Source organism: Ostrea edulis, chromosome 3 (genome assembly GCF_947568905.1).
Source record: "Ostrea edulis chromosome 3, xbOstEdul1.1, whole genome shotgun sequence".
NCBI lineage: Eukaryota > Metazoa > Mollusca > Bivalvia > Ostreida > Ostreidae > Ostrea > Ostrea edulis.
The window spans coordinates 71,027,580-71,043,889 of NC_079166.1; the positions used below are offsets into that span (position 1 = coordinate 71,027,580).

The 16,310-nt window shown below is 34.8% G+C and overlaps 1 protein-coding gene and 1 long non-coding RNA gene across 3 annotated transcripts in view; both read left to right on the plus strand.

Moving 5' to 3' along the window:
* Window positions 1–16,310, plus strand: part of LOC125676099 (uncharacterized) — a 61,516-nt gene that overhangs the window by 33,891 nt on the left and 11,315 nt on the right. The window lies entirely within an intron of this gene.
* LOC125676902 (uncharacterized) lies at window positions 12,543–13,135 on the plus strand. The gene is made up of 3 exons (XR_008801186.1): window positions 12,543–12,765; window positions 12,862–12,923; window positions 13,016–13,135. It is a non-coding gene; the product is annotated as an uncharacterized LOC125676902 (long non-coding RNA).

Here is a 16,310-nt window from a genome sequence, read left to right on the forward strand (position 1 = left end):
GAGCAGTACCTCAGTATCTGCATTATGCATTCACTGATTATGCTAATTGATCCGTGCTTGCTTTGTTTTTATTTCCCATTGCACATGTAAAAAAACCGCAAAAAAACCCCAGGACACTACTTCCTTAAATAATGTGTTTCAATTGAACACTTTAGTCAACAGTATTCAAACTCTGGTAGATCTATAAATGAAACACGAACCTATGTGCATATCATGTTAATTAACAGTGTACAGTAGGTATTTGATCAAGTCTTGATTTGACTGTATTTGAAAATTGACAAAAGTTTATTTTGATTTAATCTCATTCATCTATTATGCACTAGTATTGATACTACCATACACTGATAAATGCCACAAAATAATGTACAAGCACAAATTATGCAGATAATGCAGATTGGAAAATTGAACATGAAGACGTTGGAAAATTAAAGATGGAGACATTGGGAAATTGAACGTAATAACATTGGAAAATTAAACATGGGGACATTGGGAAATTAAACATGGATACCAGGGTTGGGCGGTTAAAACCGCCCCCGGTTTTAACCAATGGTTTTAATCGGTTTTAACCGTCCCGGTCAATACTCCCCAAGTGGTGATTTAAACTGTCCATTTTTCCAGTTTTGTACATCCCTTGCAAAGATAAAGATAAATTAAGTCTTTTCATTATAAGGATCAATTGTTGATCAATATTTTTCATTAGATAACCAAATGTAATTTCATCAGTTTAATATATTTGGTTTGCTGAAACTGACCGAAATATCTTCAGTACCTATAAGAGGGTTACGGTTCTATAGCATAGCTTGACGATTTGAGACATACCTCTTAATACATGTACCTGGGCAGATTAAGAATAAAAGGTAGATGGACATTACCTGAGCATAGGAAGCAGAGTTGACAGGTGTTAATAAGCATAGGCTGGGACCAGAGATGACCAGTGTGCCTGTTATTGTTATGAAAACATCACCAACCCAACCCCTCCAATGTTTATTCAACAGTTAAAATGAAGATTAATGAAACGATACTTATAGGTAGTTCTTCTTAAACTAAGGAATTTGAACAGGAACTTTTAAAGCATTCCCAATTCAACAGTCATTTTGTACGAATGTCAGTCAATCCGGCCTTAAGGTCAATCCGGCCCCTGTCGATCCGGCCCCTAAGTCATCCCGGCCACAATTACCGTAGTCAGTCCGTCCTCATATGCTTTTTATAGATATTTCTTTTTATTATTTATGTAATGGGGTGGGAAGTACATTTATGTTTTATAAATGAGGAAATCGAATAACATAGACACTTTTATTGACAATTAAATTCACTATCAAAATTTCATTTGAGTGGCACGTTTACTATTTATTATTTTCTCATACTTTTAATACTCGAAATTTACATGATGTAATATTTTAAAACAAATGGAATGTGTAGGTATGAGGATTATATTAGTCATACCAATAGGTGTTAATATTGGTGCAGACTACTGTGATAGTTGTAAGTACCGCCTGTTAATTACAGCTTGCATTGCTTTAACATATAACAATTACCACTTACAAATTGAAAAAAAAAGATATAAAGAAATACAAATTGTAGAACTCTTCAGTGTCTGCATCCGTAGTGTTCCAAACAGATAACGTACACGTCACGTACATGTTACAAACAAATCTTTAATCTAAATCTTGGTTATAATCACTACAAACAATATAATTATATTGACTTTTGGATGAAAATTATACCATTAACTGTAAATAAGAAGACAGTAATAGCTTTATAAACATTGGGGCCGGATTGACTGGGGCCGGATCAACTTGGGCCGGATCAACTAGTGACGGAACGACTTGGGGACGGATTAGTTTTGGGGCCGGAACGACCTGTTACCATTTTGTACATTATTTATTTAATATTATGAATTATAAGTATATCATAAACTGATAGTGCATGTTATGAATTACAGTATTTACCACAATGGTCACTTAAACACTTATAATAAATAACACAGACTACAATGACCAAATAATTTTCAATCAACCAGTATTAACCACTATTGACCATTATTGACCGGTTTTAACCAGTACTGACCACTGGCCCGGTCAATACTCATATTGACCACTTTTTTGGCAACCCTGATGGAGACATTGGAAAATTAAACATGAAGACAAAGGCCTGGAAGCCATCAACAGATCACGTGTTTGTTCTATAGAAGTCTACACTACAAGTAAAGGGTACTGTGTTTTGTATTCAGGTCCACAATTTGTTTCAGGGTTTCACTGGCTTTGGAATTTATCTAAAATTGATAATAAATAAGTTACATCATTAAAAATACAAAACATTATCAAAATACAGTGTATCTTCATTTTTCTTGGTTATCATATTCATGACATTTATAATTCACCTTGAACATTTCACATTGAATTTCTCGTAAAGTTTTTTTTTTTCAAATGAAAAAGCCCCATACCCCATGGATCAGATTGATGAGAGTGGCTTTAATGAGAGGTTGAAATTTTTTCATGGTGGCGAAGTCTAGATGAATGGAGTCCGTGTAACACACATATAACACAGCCTTGATTTTGTGTATGTGACAGTATGTCAACACTGCAAGATGAATTCAATTACACATTATATGATTTACATACACATGTACATGTGTTGTCTCCAGTCTAGTGAGTATCAAACAAGACTGAAAATGGATATTCCAGAAAAAAAAATGTTTTTGAGTAACGTTTTTCTTTCTTCTGAGATTCAGAATAGACATGTATAATCTTTCCACCCCATCCCCTTAAAAGAAAATTATATTGCAGAGCCTCGAAATATACTAGTCCCAAGTATTTAATCATCAAACATTTATTTTGACCAATAAATAACGATAGTACATATTAATGCCTGGACTGGTAAATCATCAAAATGACAGTTATGTATGAAACAGCTGCAAAGTATACAATATAAATACAATTCCCACCTACAAGTGACTGAACTTTCAAATGTTCCCATACGAGGTGTTGATAATCATTATTTCCAATTCAAGTTTCTTAATTACCCTGATATTTTCCTAATAATGACCCCTATCCTCTGTCTGAAGATCTGAGATCATCAATGATGTTTTAATGATCACCAACGAAGTTTAACTGGTCATGATGGAGCTGGAATGACAGCTCCTTGTAAAAGTTAAACCAGAAATAATGACTTCAAATTTTAAGACAGTGACTAAATAATCTCATATTATCAGTATCCTGCTTGACTTTTACGAGTATTTCCTTCATACTTTGATAAACGGGTAACAAATATTATCAGTATCCTGCTTGACTTTTACGAGTATTTCCTTCATACTTTGATAAACGTGTAACAAAATGATAACTGACTTCCATGCTGTGATAACACATTTCTTCTGTGCATTATTTCTATTCAAAGCATTGCATCTCATTAACAGCAAACCTCGCTGATCAAAATCTAGATTACATATCTATTGCAGTAGAACTGTGTGTCTCTTACCTTGAGCAGGAAGTCCTGTTGCCACGTTTGGCTGTTCCAGATACGGAGCTAGAGGAGTCCCAAGGAATTTGACAGTTTTCAAAGCCCTCATAAAAGGTGGGTTTATGTCTGATGTGGGTATTTCCGTCTTGTATTCACTGGTGAAAGCTGAACTTAAAACCAGAACATGGCCATCCTTTATGTTGAGAGAGTACATCAACTAAATAAAACATGTACAGTCAATGACACTGAGAACTAGCTACAATCTGTCACATTGAGAACCAGTTAAACAAAATACAAGGCAGTTTTGCTTAGAGATTTTGTGGTAGTTGTACAAAATATTTGTTAAAAAAAATTACATCATGTACTTTAATCATATAATAGATGACCATATCAAAACAATCTTAATGAAGTTTAAAAATCTACCAAAAGATTCATGAATTGAATAATAAAAAGAGATCTCATAATGAAGATTTGATATAATACATGATTAAAGTATAATCCTCTTTCGTGGATTGTATAGCTGATTAACGAACGAATGGGCATACTCAGGTCTTATGTCATAATTCCACTCGCAGACTAGAGCACTGTTGTAGTCACATTTTCTGTAGATATAACATGTCTTGTCTGTGGGGGAGTGTTGACTGAATGTGTTCACATCATTCTCCTTCATCCCACAAAAGAGAGCACCAATCATCTCATAATTCTTGTGTGTCACATATGTTTGTGTGAAACATATGGGAAAATAAAAAGTACATGAGTTTAGAATTTCATCATTGCCATGAAATTAAAATCAAACCCTTTGATTCACACATTTATTTTGCTACTGTAATTAACTAGTGAGTTGATCAAAGGATCAAATTTAAATTAAGCTATGTTCACATTCATGAATTGACATTCACATCACTGATTCAATATTTTGAATTATTTTGACTCCAATTAAGCCAGCGCAGCATAATTTTACACGAGTCAAGAGTAGCAAACTAAAGTGAATAAAAACATTTTTTTACTATTCTTACTTAAATAACATAAATTTGTTTAAAAATTATGCCATCAAGCAAAGAAAGAATTTTTTTCTTTTAGATCTCCTGAAAGGCCATATTTTAGCTCCAAAATCATGTTGATTTTTTCTTTCTTCTAAATATCTAAATATCCAAGCATACTCATACATTCATAAAATCCATCAATGGTGAATGGAGCAATTTTTTTCAGTTAAGATATTTTTTTCACTTCACATTAGTGTAAACAATACAAATATTCTACATTTATCAGTTGAAATATTCTTGAATGAACATGCTTCAAGATTCATGTGAATTACAGTTGTTTAAAACATTTTTGTTACGCAACCCTTTGTCTTTTTAGGCTTTTATATAAGAGAAAGTCCACTTGTAGTGAAAAGGTTACCTGTAGGTGTCCAATAAGTTGACAATTGCTGTCCATTATTTTTATGAATGGACAGATACTGTCCACTCTTTAAAATAATGAACAGTAATTGTCAACTTATTGGACAGTGCCAGATAACCCCAATAACTAGGTAGGCTGAAAATAAGAGAAAGACAATACGTTTGTCAAAGAGTCAAAGAGATACAAATTTACTTTTAAATTCCCTACAAGTAAGAATCAACACAAATATCGGAAAAATCACTGAAACACTTAAAACGATATTTTTCATTAGTAGTATTCTCTGCTTCAACTTTAAGATTCACATTTTTTTTTTAAATTCGATTGCCCATTATTATATCGCATCAAAACTAAAATTTGAAAGGCATGTTTCCATATTGTCTTTGAATTTCGCTGGATTCAGAGGCACATTCCAAAATTTCTTCACAACACTTTTTTAATGTTTTCTTTATAAGCATATCCTAATTCTGAATTATTATTTTCGCTTTCATGAATATCGTCATTTCACGAGATGGGCGTATTGAGTTCTTTTGTCTGGCGTTATTTCCTCATCCAAATATTCGAAAACACAATGCTTTTCAAATCAAAATTTGGCTCCATAACTTTCTCACCTTCCATATCCAGAATATAACACTCATTAAGATAATATTTGCAGTACGTACTTTCATTAAAATCCTTAAATTTTGATTGTGCAATGAAAATGCTCTTCCCATTAGAGGAAGACATGTTGATATGGCTCAGTACTATAGAGTGAGTGAATGTAAAACCTGCAGTACAAGACTACTTACCTAACACTGTCCACTAAGTGAACAATAGAAACAGAGTGAGACTTCTACGGAAGACTGGTTATATTGTCAGACTATTCAAAAATAGCTTTATTCATAATTATCATTGTCAATGGGTTTACCTGAGACTGTCCATTCTTAGAACAAAAGATGTAATGTTTTAAGCAGGATATAAGCCTTAAACTGTCCATTCTGTGAGAGAAAGAACTGATCGAGGCCCGTAGAGCCGAAATCAGTTCTTTCTCTCACAGAATGGACAGTTTGAGGCTTGTATCCTTTACTTACACAACTTCAATTAAAAAGAATTACAATCGATATGAAAGGCGAAAAAAACGAACAGTGATAAATCTCATAACTCCTATCAGCAATACAAAACAGAGAGTTGGGCAAACACGGACCTCTGGATATACCACAGGTGGGATCAGGTGCCTAGGAGGAGCAAGCATCCCCTGTCGACCAGTTACACCCGCCTTGAGTCGTATATCTTTATCAGGTAAACGAAGTTATCCGTAGTCAAAATCAGTGTTCCAAAAACGACCTAACAATCGGCATGAATCACGTCAGACAGCACTTTACCCAATGATAGGTTGTATTCTCAAATTAAATCGTTAAAACCATAAAATTTGCGAAATGCTGATTTTAAATGAGACTGTTGGACGACTTGGAACACTTGCACCATCAACTTGTTTGTCAGTAGCCTGCTTCGATTTAAAAACTTACCATACCCAGAACAATCTCTTGGGTATCGAATCAGTTGAGAGATGTAAACACCATATCCAGGTAATAATGAAATATTCTTACATAAATATGGGAAGTCGACGATGGAGAAGTTGAAATCATCCCATTTGTCATAAAGTTGAGTTGATAGTTTGCCGTTAATATCTACTTTCAATAACATATATAAGTATGAAGCAGAAGTGGACGACTCTGTGCTCTTTGAATAAGGGTAAAGGGTCAAATAAGGTTGTCAATCATACTCTTTGCCGACGAATTCACAAACGACACCATAATTTCAATTATAGTGCATAATTCAAACCCCAAAAAGTTAAAAATCATTAAAATCACCATTTAAAGGAAAAAGAGGTGAATTAAAAGTGTCAATCAGTTATTAGGTGTACCGGTCAAAATGGCTGTGTTAAGTGAAAGTACAGACGATTTTAGAATTCTCAGTCACTTGAACCTATCTTGGACTTCAGTTTATGGATTGGGTTAAGAATTTCAATTTAAAAATGATATCTAATGCTACAGATTTTATGTAATAGCTTGTTGCAATGCTCAAACTTTCTGTTTAGTCCTATAATGTTTGGGCCCAGCTAAAAGTCAACCAAAAAATAATAGGCATTTTTCCGAATTCATTTCTGCATATCTTGGAAGTATACAACATTTCGGGATGAACTTTGGTAGTAATGTAGATTGATTATGTATGAATATGTTAGAATACTAAGTAGAATTTTATATCATTTGGTTTATTGTTTTTATATCGTCTAACTTGAATACCCTATTATTTGAGTTCTATACCTTTACTTTTTAATAGTAAATTCGAACCCATGCGATACAATTGTCTGTGTTTTGGGTCTCTTGTCGTTGATGTTTGTTAAGAATTATTTTCATTTTCATAACTGTATATCTATAGACATTTCAGAAACACGTATACCAACACTTCGTTTAATGAGAGTGTCCAAACTGCAAGGAATGAACGGACTAAGTACGGACACCGTACAATAAGATGTCAGCCGTCTTCCACACCGTTATATGACACCGTCCAATAAGATATTAGCCGTATTCCACGCCGTTATATGACACCGTACAATAAGATGTCAACGTCTTCCACACCGTTATATTACACCGTGTAATAATATATCAGCCATCTCCCACACCGTTATATGACAGCATACAATAAGATGTCAGCCCTCTTCCACCCCAGTATATGACACCGTACAATAAGATATCAGCCGTCTTCCACGCCGTTATATGACACCGTACAATAAGATGTCAACGTCTTCCACATCGTTATATGACTATGTGATACTGGGTTTTGGTGTTTGCGGTCGCATCCGAAGGACAGTCCCATTTAATTGCCTCCCACGACAATCAAGGGGTACTGAGGACCTATTCTGACCCTGATCAAGCAAACCACAAACCTGGTGTGGATTGTTCCAAAACCCACGGACCTAACACAGCGATCACTCTCCTTTATCATACACTACAACAGTGCGGACGTGAAGATATGCTGTATAATAATGCAGACAAATTATAGTGATTCTATGCTAATGAAATGATTAAAATACATACTATTCATTAAGGCGTTCCTTGTACATATTCTGAGCATGTTCATGTAATTACTAGATCAATTGAGAAAATATTAGTACGAGAATAATCAGAATTATCTAGGCAATGAAAGGTGAAGATAACGAAGAGTGATCAATCTAACAAGCAATACAAAATAGAGAGTTGGGCAATCACGGACCCCTGGATATACCAGAGGTGGGATCAAATGTCATAATAACATGTGTACATATAAAAAGCAATTTTCATAAGTCCTGAAAGTGGTAAATGAAACCCGTTCATTTATTTATCTTCCGCTCCAATGGCGATAATCATCGATAGGAGCACCTGACATTAGTGGATATTGACCATTACCCAAGTTGGTCAGATATCGAAATAAAGGAGAAGCCAATTGAACCTCATGGTGAAGATAACGAAAAATGATCGATCTCATAACTCCTATGAGCAATACGAAATAGATTGTTGGGCAAACACGGACCCCTGTACACTCCAGAGGTGGGATTAGGTACCTAGGAGGAGTAAGCATCCCCTGTCGACCGGTCACACCCGCGATGAGAATCACGTACACTAATAAATGAGTTTTACGCATAAGCAATTTGTTTTGTCAGATGAAGGTCATAATTAAAAAAAAGGATTGACTCTGTAAACAGAAAATTGAAAACAAAATGTTAAAAATTGGTCGTAGTACACTCGTTAGGGACATCATCTGGCGAGTAGGCCTAGATGAAGCTCATAATCTAGTAAGGGTTTAGCCCGTATTCATCCTGGTAGGTTTATTGATACCACTCTGATTCCACGCACAAGTACTCTGAAGTTGAAATTAAAAAAAATATGCTAGAGTTCCTCATTGACAATATCTTCGTGGTCTTTGGTGATCACGTTTTCCAATAGAATGTTGGAATTCCCATGGGCACGAATTGTGCTCCTTTGTTAGCTGACCTGTTTCTATATTCATATGAAGCAGAATTTATTCAAAAACGTCAACACGAGAGGAAAAAATATCTTGCTGTGACCTTCAATTCGACATTTGGATATATCGATGACGTTTTGTGTATTAACAATAATGACTTTCATTCATATGTCGATTCGATATATCCCTGTGAGCTCAAAATAAAAGACACCACAGAGTCGTCCACCTCCGCTTCATACTTAGATAATTTATTGAAAGTAGACATTAACGGCAAACTGACAACTCAACTGTATGACAAACGGGATGGTTTCAGCTTCTCCATCGTCATCTTCCCATATTTATGTAGCAATATTCCATTATCACCTGCATATTGTGTTCATATATCTCAACTGATTCGATATGCAAGAGCTTGTTCTGAGTATAGTCAGTTTTTAAATCGAAGCAAGCTACTGACAAGCAACTTGATGGTACAAGGGTTTCAACAGTCTCGATTGAAGTCAGTATTTCGGAAATTTTGTGGTTGTTATAACGATTTAGTTCGTCAATACAACCTATCATTGGGTCGGACGTGTTTCATACCGACTATTAGGCCCTTCTTCGCGCTCTGATTTTGATTACGGATAACTCCGTTTACCTGATCAGGATATAGGGCTCACGGCGGGTGTGATCGGTCGACAGGGGATGCTTTCTCTTAGGCATCTGATCCCACCTCTGAATTTGCGAAATATAATTTGCGAAATGCTGACTTTAAACGAGACTGCTGGAACCCTTGCACCATCAACTTGTTTGTTAGTAGCCTGCTTCGATTTAAAAACTGATCATACGCAGGATAAGCTCTTGCGTATCGAATCGGTTGATAGATTTAAACACCATATACAGGTGATAATTAAATATTGCTACATAAATATGGGAAGTTGACAATGGAGAAGTTTATTGGGCAAACGGTAATATTTATGTTCGGCTACTGCTGGTATACAACAATGGGCCAGCCACAATTTCTTCATCGGTCCTTAATCAGACCAACCTGTTACCTCAATGAAAGGCGAAGATAATGAACAGTGATCAATGTTGGTCCAGTATCTTTAATATATTTAGCCCATATTGGGCCGCTGTTTGCATTCATCATTGGGCCAACAATTTTTTTCTTTGGCCCTTCCCCATACATATATGTTGACTCATTGATGGCCCAATGCTATGAATGATTTCCATGTTGGCCCTTAATTGTATTAACATTTTGGCTCATTGGTGACATTATGCTGTTAGCTGGTTTAATTGGATATTGGCTTTTACTTTAAAAGAGCTAAAATATCTTTTTCAATGCCAGATTATATTCAAAAAGACTTTAAAGTAATCTATCAGTATAGCATGACATGCTACTACAAACAGAAAAACGCACATAAGCTAGAAAAAATAGAGTAATTCAAAATTCAAAGTTATATTTTTTTTTATTAATCTATTTCAAATTTCAAGCATTTCAATCTGTTCAACATCTCCCTCAGCCTCTTCCCTTCTTTTCTTTTAGCTCTTTTCCCTTCCTCCGTCCCTATATCTTTGGCATAACACAGTCACTGCTTTATAAGTGGTATACATCCCCCTTGTTGGAGAAATCTGATGTTGCACGGTTTCTTCGAACACACTCTGAAAAGTAGTTACTGTTAATTACATGTATATACTTTTGTTTTTATTTGCAGAATATGGTTTTCGCCAAAAACCGCCGAGGTGGCCTAGAGGTTAAAGCTTTCGTCCTGAAAACTGAAGGTCGGGGTTCGAATCCCGGCCGCGACAGACCTAATACGTTAAAACAGGTAGTGATAGTTACATCGCCAAACGCTTGGCATCAGATGTGATCGTCACGGATCCTCTGACATGACGTTTAAAACGGATGCCCCGTGTCACAATAGGTCTGGCACGCTAAAGAACCCCCACTGCTCAATGGACGAAAGCGCCGAGTAAGGGTCTAAATATGAAGCCCTTTACCGATCTTGGTGACGTCCCCATATGAGTAAAAAAAATCCCGAGAGAGACGTTAAAGAAGATACAGTACAATTCACCAAAAGTTTTTTTTCTAAATAAGTGAATATACTCATTAAAGATTATGAAATTATCAAAATTCTTAAATATGATAAGAAAGAAGTGAGCAAGGAATATTTCTCTTGTTGCTGTACATATCTGGAAGATTATTAGAATTACTTGTAGGTGAACGTTCGATACAACAGTAGAGTACTTACTTTGATTGAAGTCCTGGAAAGGTAGCTTTTCTTCCTTACAAATCTAGTTGTACTTGATGGCAAGATAATTAGTAATTAGAGATTCCATTACCCTACAAACATGTCGCCTCCAATAGGTTGTCAAACACAAAACCTACAAGTACAATTTCAGAAAAAGATATGATTTTAAAGTTGCAAATGTTGAACTATTTTTATCTTTACAGATATTAAATGGAAAAGTGTTGTCAATTTGTGCAATTCTATGGGAGTGCAGAATATTACAAAACATAATAAAATATTTCATTCAACTTCTTTCAATTCAAATAGTTTTGCTATGCATTATGATGGAAAAATATTGCCCTTGAATTTGTTTGTTTACTGGAAGTTGGGGTTTAGGTTAAAGTTTTGTTTGGGTTTTAAGTTCTTTGTTTTGCTACATTGCCAATTCATCATTTCTTAAATAGATTCGTATAACAATTCTATTTTGTCGATACAATGATAGCCCATACAATGATGGTCCATACAATGATAGTCCATACAATGATAGCCCATAACCGTAGAAGAAGTGGGGAGTGGGGTCACGTAAATATATAATGTACAGGTCTCTCCATTTTCCTTCCAAAAGTGTAAATTAATTAACGAATTAACGAAGTTAGTCGCATATGATTATTCTATTACAATGTGCTTCCGATGCCTATTAAATTCATTCACCTGTAAATATAAACCAGTGTACAAGCTATAACTGGGCCAATATACAGTTAAAAAATGACACACATACTCTCACTAATATTAAAACTGATATGAAATTAATAAAACATATCAAGACTAACAAAAAATACTTGCAAACTTGCAACATTCGTCGGTCTTATCATTTCCATGTACACTGTTAAAAACTGGCGCAGTCGGTCAAAGTACCCTGGATGCTGAGTACCCATAATGCATTGTGGGAAATATTGGGCCAACTAAGGGCCAATACCAATCACCCAACAAACGGTTCTCTCTCACTACAGCAGTTTTATGGTATTACACCAACAGATAGCCCAACCTTAGCCCCAAAATGCATGGCCATCTATCAGTATTGCTTGTTGGGTCATCGTTGGGTCAATGTAGCTAACCCAACCTACCACAAATTGGCAATGGGCAACGATGGACTGCTATCTGGTGCATTCTGACATACAGATATTTGATCCACTGTTATGACATATCTACAAAGTTGTTATGAACAATTCTTTCCGTATCAAAATATGATACTTTAACGTTACATTCCATCAATATCGTTGATTTCTGTGAAAGGGCTGATTTTGACCCTTCGTGGGCCTACTCCTTTGGGGTATACATTAGATTCAGCAAATGAAAAGCGTCAAGTGAAGATTGTGCTAATTACTTGCATGGAGCATTGAACAGTTTGACGTATTTAAGTATTAGGGGGAAAATAAATTCATGAATATGATACGAACAAGTAAAACTATATATTTTATCCTCTATGATCAAGTGCTTGTGCGTTTTATTTAGTAACACTTGTTTAACCTTCTGCAACTGTGCCTGACACGTGATTCAGTACTCGATTCAGTACTTGATATTTTCTTGGTGTTTGACATACAGCTTGCGATTTTGAAACCATGTGCACTTTGACACTTTTATCAGAGAGGATCAGAGAGGTGGAACACACCATCAACATGTTTGTCAAAATGAAATATTTACCTTTGTTGATGATGTACTATGTGTATGAGTATTTTTATTTCATGTGAGTACGATGTATAATTAAATCAGAGCACTTTATGATAGAAATGTTCTTTTTGTTTCCTTATTTCTTTTACAGAAACACTCAGAAGACTTGTAAGGAACATTATAGATTTAGTGTTTCAAAGGGAAAATGTATAGGTATGTCTTTATTTTCATTATAAGCATTGGTTTAGACATTTGATATTCTATAATTACTATCAATCCAAAATATTGTTATGCACATGTTGCAGAATGTGACGCCGGGTACCACGGTTTGAATTGTTCTTTGCCCTGTCGATTCCCTAGTTATGGTGCTGGCTGCCAGAGCTATTGTGAATGTAGACTGGAGCTTTGCAGTCATATTTCAGGATAAGAGAAACATATAAATATAAATAGAGAATACATACGAAAATACATGAGTACTTCGTAAGTCATATTTGGTTGGGTGAGTTTCTTAAAATTAACTACATTTGATATAGTGGAGGGGGTTCTAAGTTTGAGGTCATTTTGTTTTAACATATATAAATGATATTCAGATCAAACTACATGTACATATAGCTTCAAATTTAGCTTTTGAATAGAGAATTCACCATATCCATTTCATGTCCACTACACTTATGAACGTAAATGTAATATCCAATCTTGTGACGAAATATTTGGATGTAAAGAGACTAGTTATCAGATGTAATTGTTGAAAAGTTATAATTTCGACAATACTATTTTTCTTGATGTACATAAAGTTTAGATATTGAATGCTTAGAAACTAAGGCACTGAAACATTTCTATTTGCGGTCGAGGTGAATTGCTTTAAAATGACTTTCACTACATTGTAAACTAATAATTAAATGCTGCAAACTTTTCCCTTAATCAAATTATCTATCTCTTCAGAAATCCTTGAACATGAGTGATGAAAAATTGTTTATACCAACCAAAACTTCTAGACATGATTTGTAAAGATGTACAACAAAATTTGTATAATTGTTTAAACATATTCATCAATAAAATATTATAAAGAAAAGCTGCAATATTTGAATATCAACTAGCGATAAATGAATTGCAGATGCAGATAACGAAGATGATTGTTCAAGTAAGAATATCCTGAGCAGTGTTCTGCTCACGATAGGCGTAACTTTGCTCATTATTGGAGCCTTCGTTGTGATTTCGAGGGCTAACAGGAAGTGTTTCACAAGACATCTAAGAAATATGGCAGAGCAATATATTGATGCACCTACTACAACTGTATATCACAGGACGGTCAACCCAGTAAATACTGCCACAGCAACTGACAATGGAAGTTGAGTTGTTAGTTTGCTGTTAATATCTATTTTCAATAAAATATCTCAGTATGAAGCAGAAGTTGACGACTCTGCTGTGTGTTTTAGTTCGAGTTCACAGGAATATATGGAATCGACATATGAAGGAGAGTCATTATTGTTAATAGACAAAACGTCGTCGACATATCGAATGTATCGGATATATTTCAAGTTAACTATATGAGTTTGGTGATACCAAAGTATTCACAATTTTGTTTAACATTGAACAGTTTTGATTCTTTCAAAATCATTAAAATGACGCCATAAATGTAAATGTACCTGTCAATTCTGTTAACATAGACCATCAAATGTGGTTGCCTGTTCCATATGTATGATGTGTGATGTTAATGACCTATCGTTGTTCAGAAAAAAGCTAATTGAATAGTTGAATGATACAAAGCATTACTGGTACACAGAACTACAGTACGTGTTACACATACATATATTGATATGTTGGTAAACTTTTCTTGAGTACCAGGAGATTTAGTGCCGAGCAAAGAGAAGGACCAAATCGAGTGGTGAGAGAAAATTGAATAACATACGTTTTACATTTTTCACACGAGCACTTAGACTGTTTGTGGTTTTTGTTTAATGTGCATGTATTATAAACCTTTTGTACTTTTTATATTTTCATCAAAATCATCAGAATTTATCTTGAATGGAGCAATTTGGTACTGGCTGGTTTTGATGATTAGTACTCTTTAGGTCACAAACTACCAGGAAATGGAGGAAAATTCGCCTTCAGAAGCCCATGTGTTAATTTTCAGATTTTATTACCATGGCAACCAATTTTCAAAAATAATGTATATGGTTCTTGAAAGCACACATGTGAAAGGTTTTAAAGGTCCATCATGACATCTGATGCTAGCCTGGAAATGGGTCGAGATACACTCAGGCACCTGCCATCCTGGAAGTAAAAAAGCAACAAAAATGAGGAAAATATACCCATTTTCAACCCCTCCTAATTCAAAAAAAAAATTTCCCCAGTATAATGACAGATATCAACTTTCAGCAAAATTCCTAACCTTTCCAACAAGGCCAAATTTGCAATAGGGTCCTTGATTCCTTTTCGAGATATTTTACATCAAAGATGCAGCATGCTCTTTTCAACTTACCGTTTAAAGTGAAAGTAGAATTGCCCGCCTAGAAGTCAAACTCTCATACATCTCACAGTCACAGTTTCGAATCCCATAAAAAGGCACTGGATCAATGTAGAATGGTCACCTCCCTATATTAATACAGATATCAATAACAATGAAACTATTTAAATTCTATAAAATACTCTTTTAACATATTTACATTTTAACCCTGGTCACTTTAGCTTCGTATTGGCAATTCGCCAGGTATATTGAGACTTTAAAGACTGCGGAAATTCTACGACATCATGAAATACCTATACTGTTTAAAAATTTAAGTTTTTCCGAGTAAAATGATGTATCATACATGGGGAGTTATTGTTAATTATATCTTGAAATGAGTGAACAAAAACTGCCCTCTTCACATCACTGTTTCCAACAGAGTTCTTCCCCTTGGTAAAGTTGAAAATAGAATAAAAAACCCAGAACTGAGTGAAATACATGCGATTTTGATTCCAAATAAAGAATAAAATTGTATTTTAAGGAAATTTGATGTGAAATAAAAGGAATTGTAGAGAAAAAACCCTGAAATGGCCAGTAAGGATGTTAACTTGAGCAATCCTGGAGAGTCTGTTTTTTGTTTTTTCAAGTTCAAAAAAACTTATTTCAATGAGAAATTTGCCCTAAAAATTGGTTCGTCTAAACCGTCACATCTTTAATAAATTACCCTGATATCATGCTTTTATCTAATAAACATAAGTCAAAATAAGACACCTTTGTATGAAGAATATTTGTCAAGGAAGATAACTCTAGCCAAGAAAAAAAAAAATCTGATGTCATTACTCTATTATGACATCACATTACGTGTTATATTATGATGTCATAGTTAAGCTAGCCTATGTAGATCCACTGGTGTAATTCAAATAGACAAACAGAAGCGAAGCAGTTTCATGCCAGGATGCGTATGGATGACATCAAAAAGTTTCTGAAAAGTCGGTGTACTCCACTAGATGTACAGTGTATCACACCTATGTTAGTGATCCTTATGCAATATACAGTGAATTCAATAAAATTGAAATTTATATTCTGAAGCTTTATCTGTTTCTCTATGACTACCTGACAGACACACAAACAGATACACACAACACATACATAGA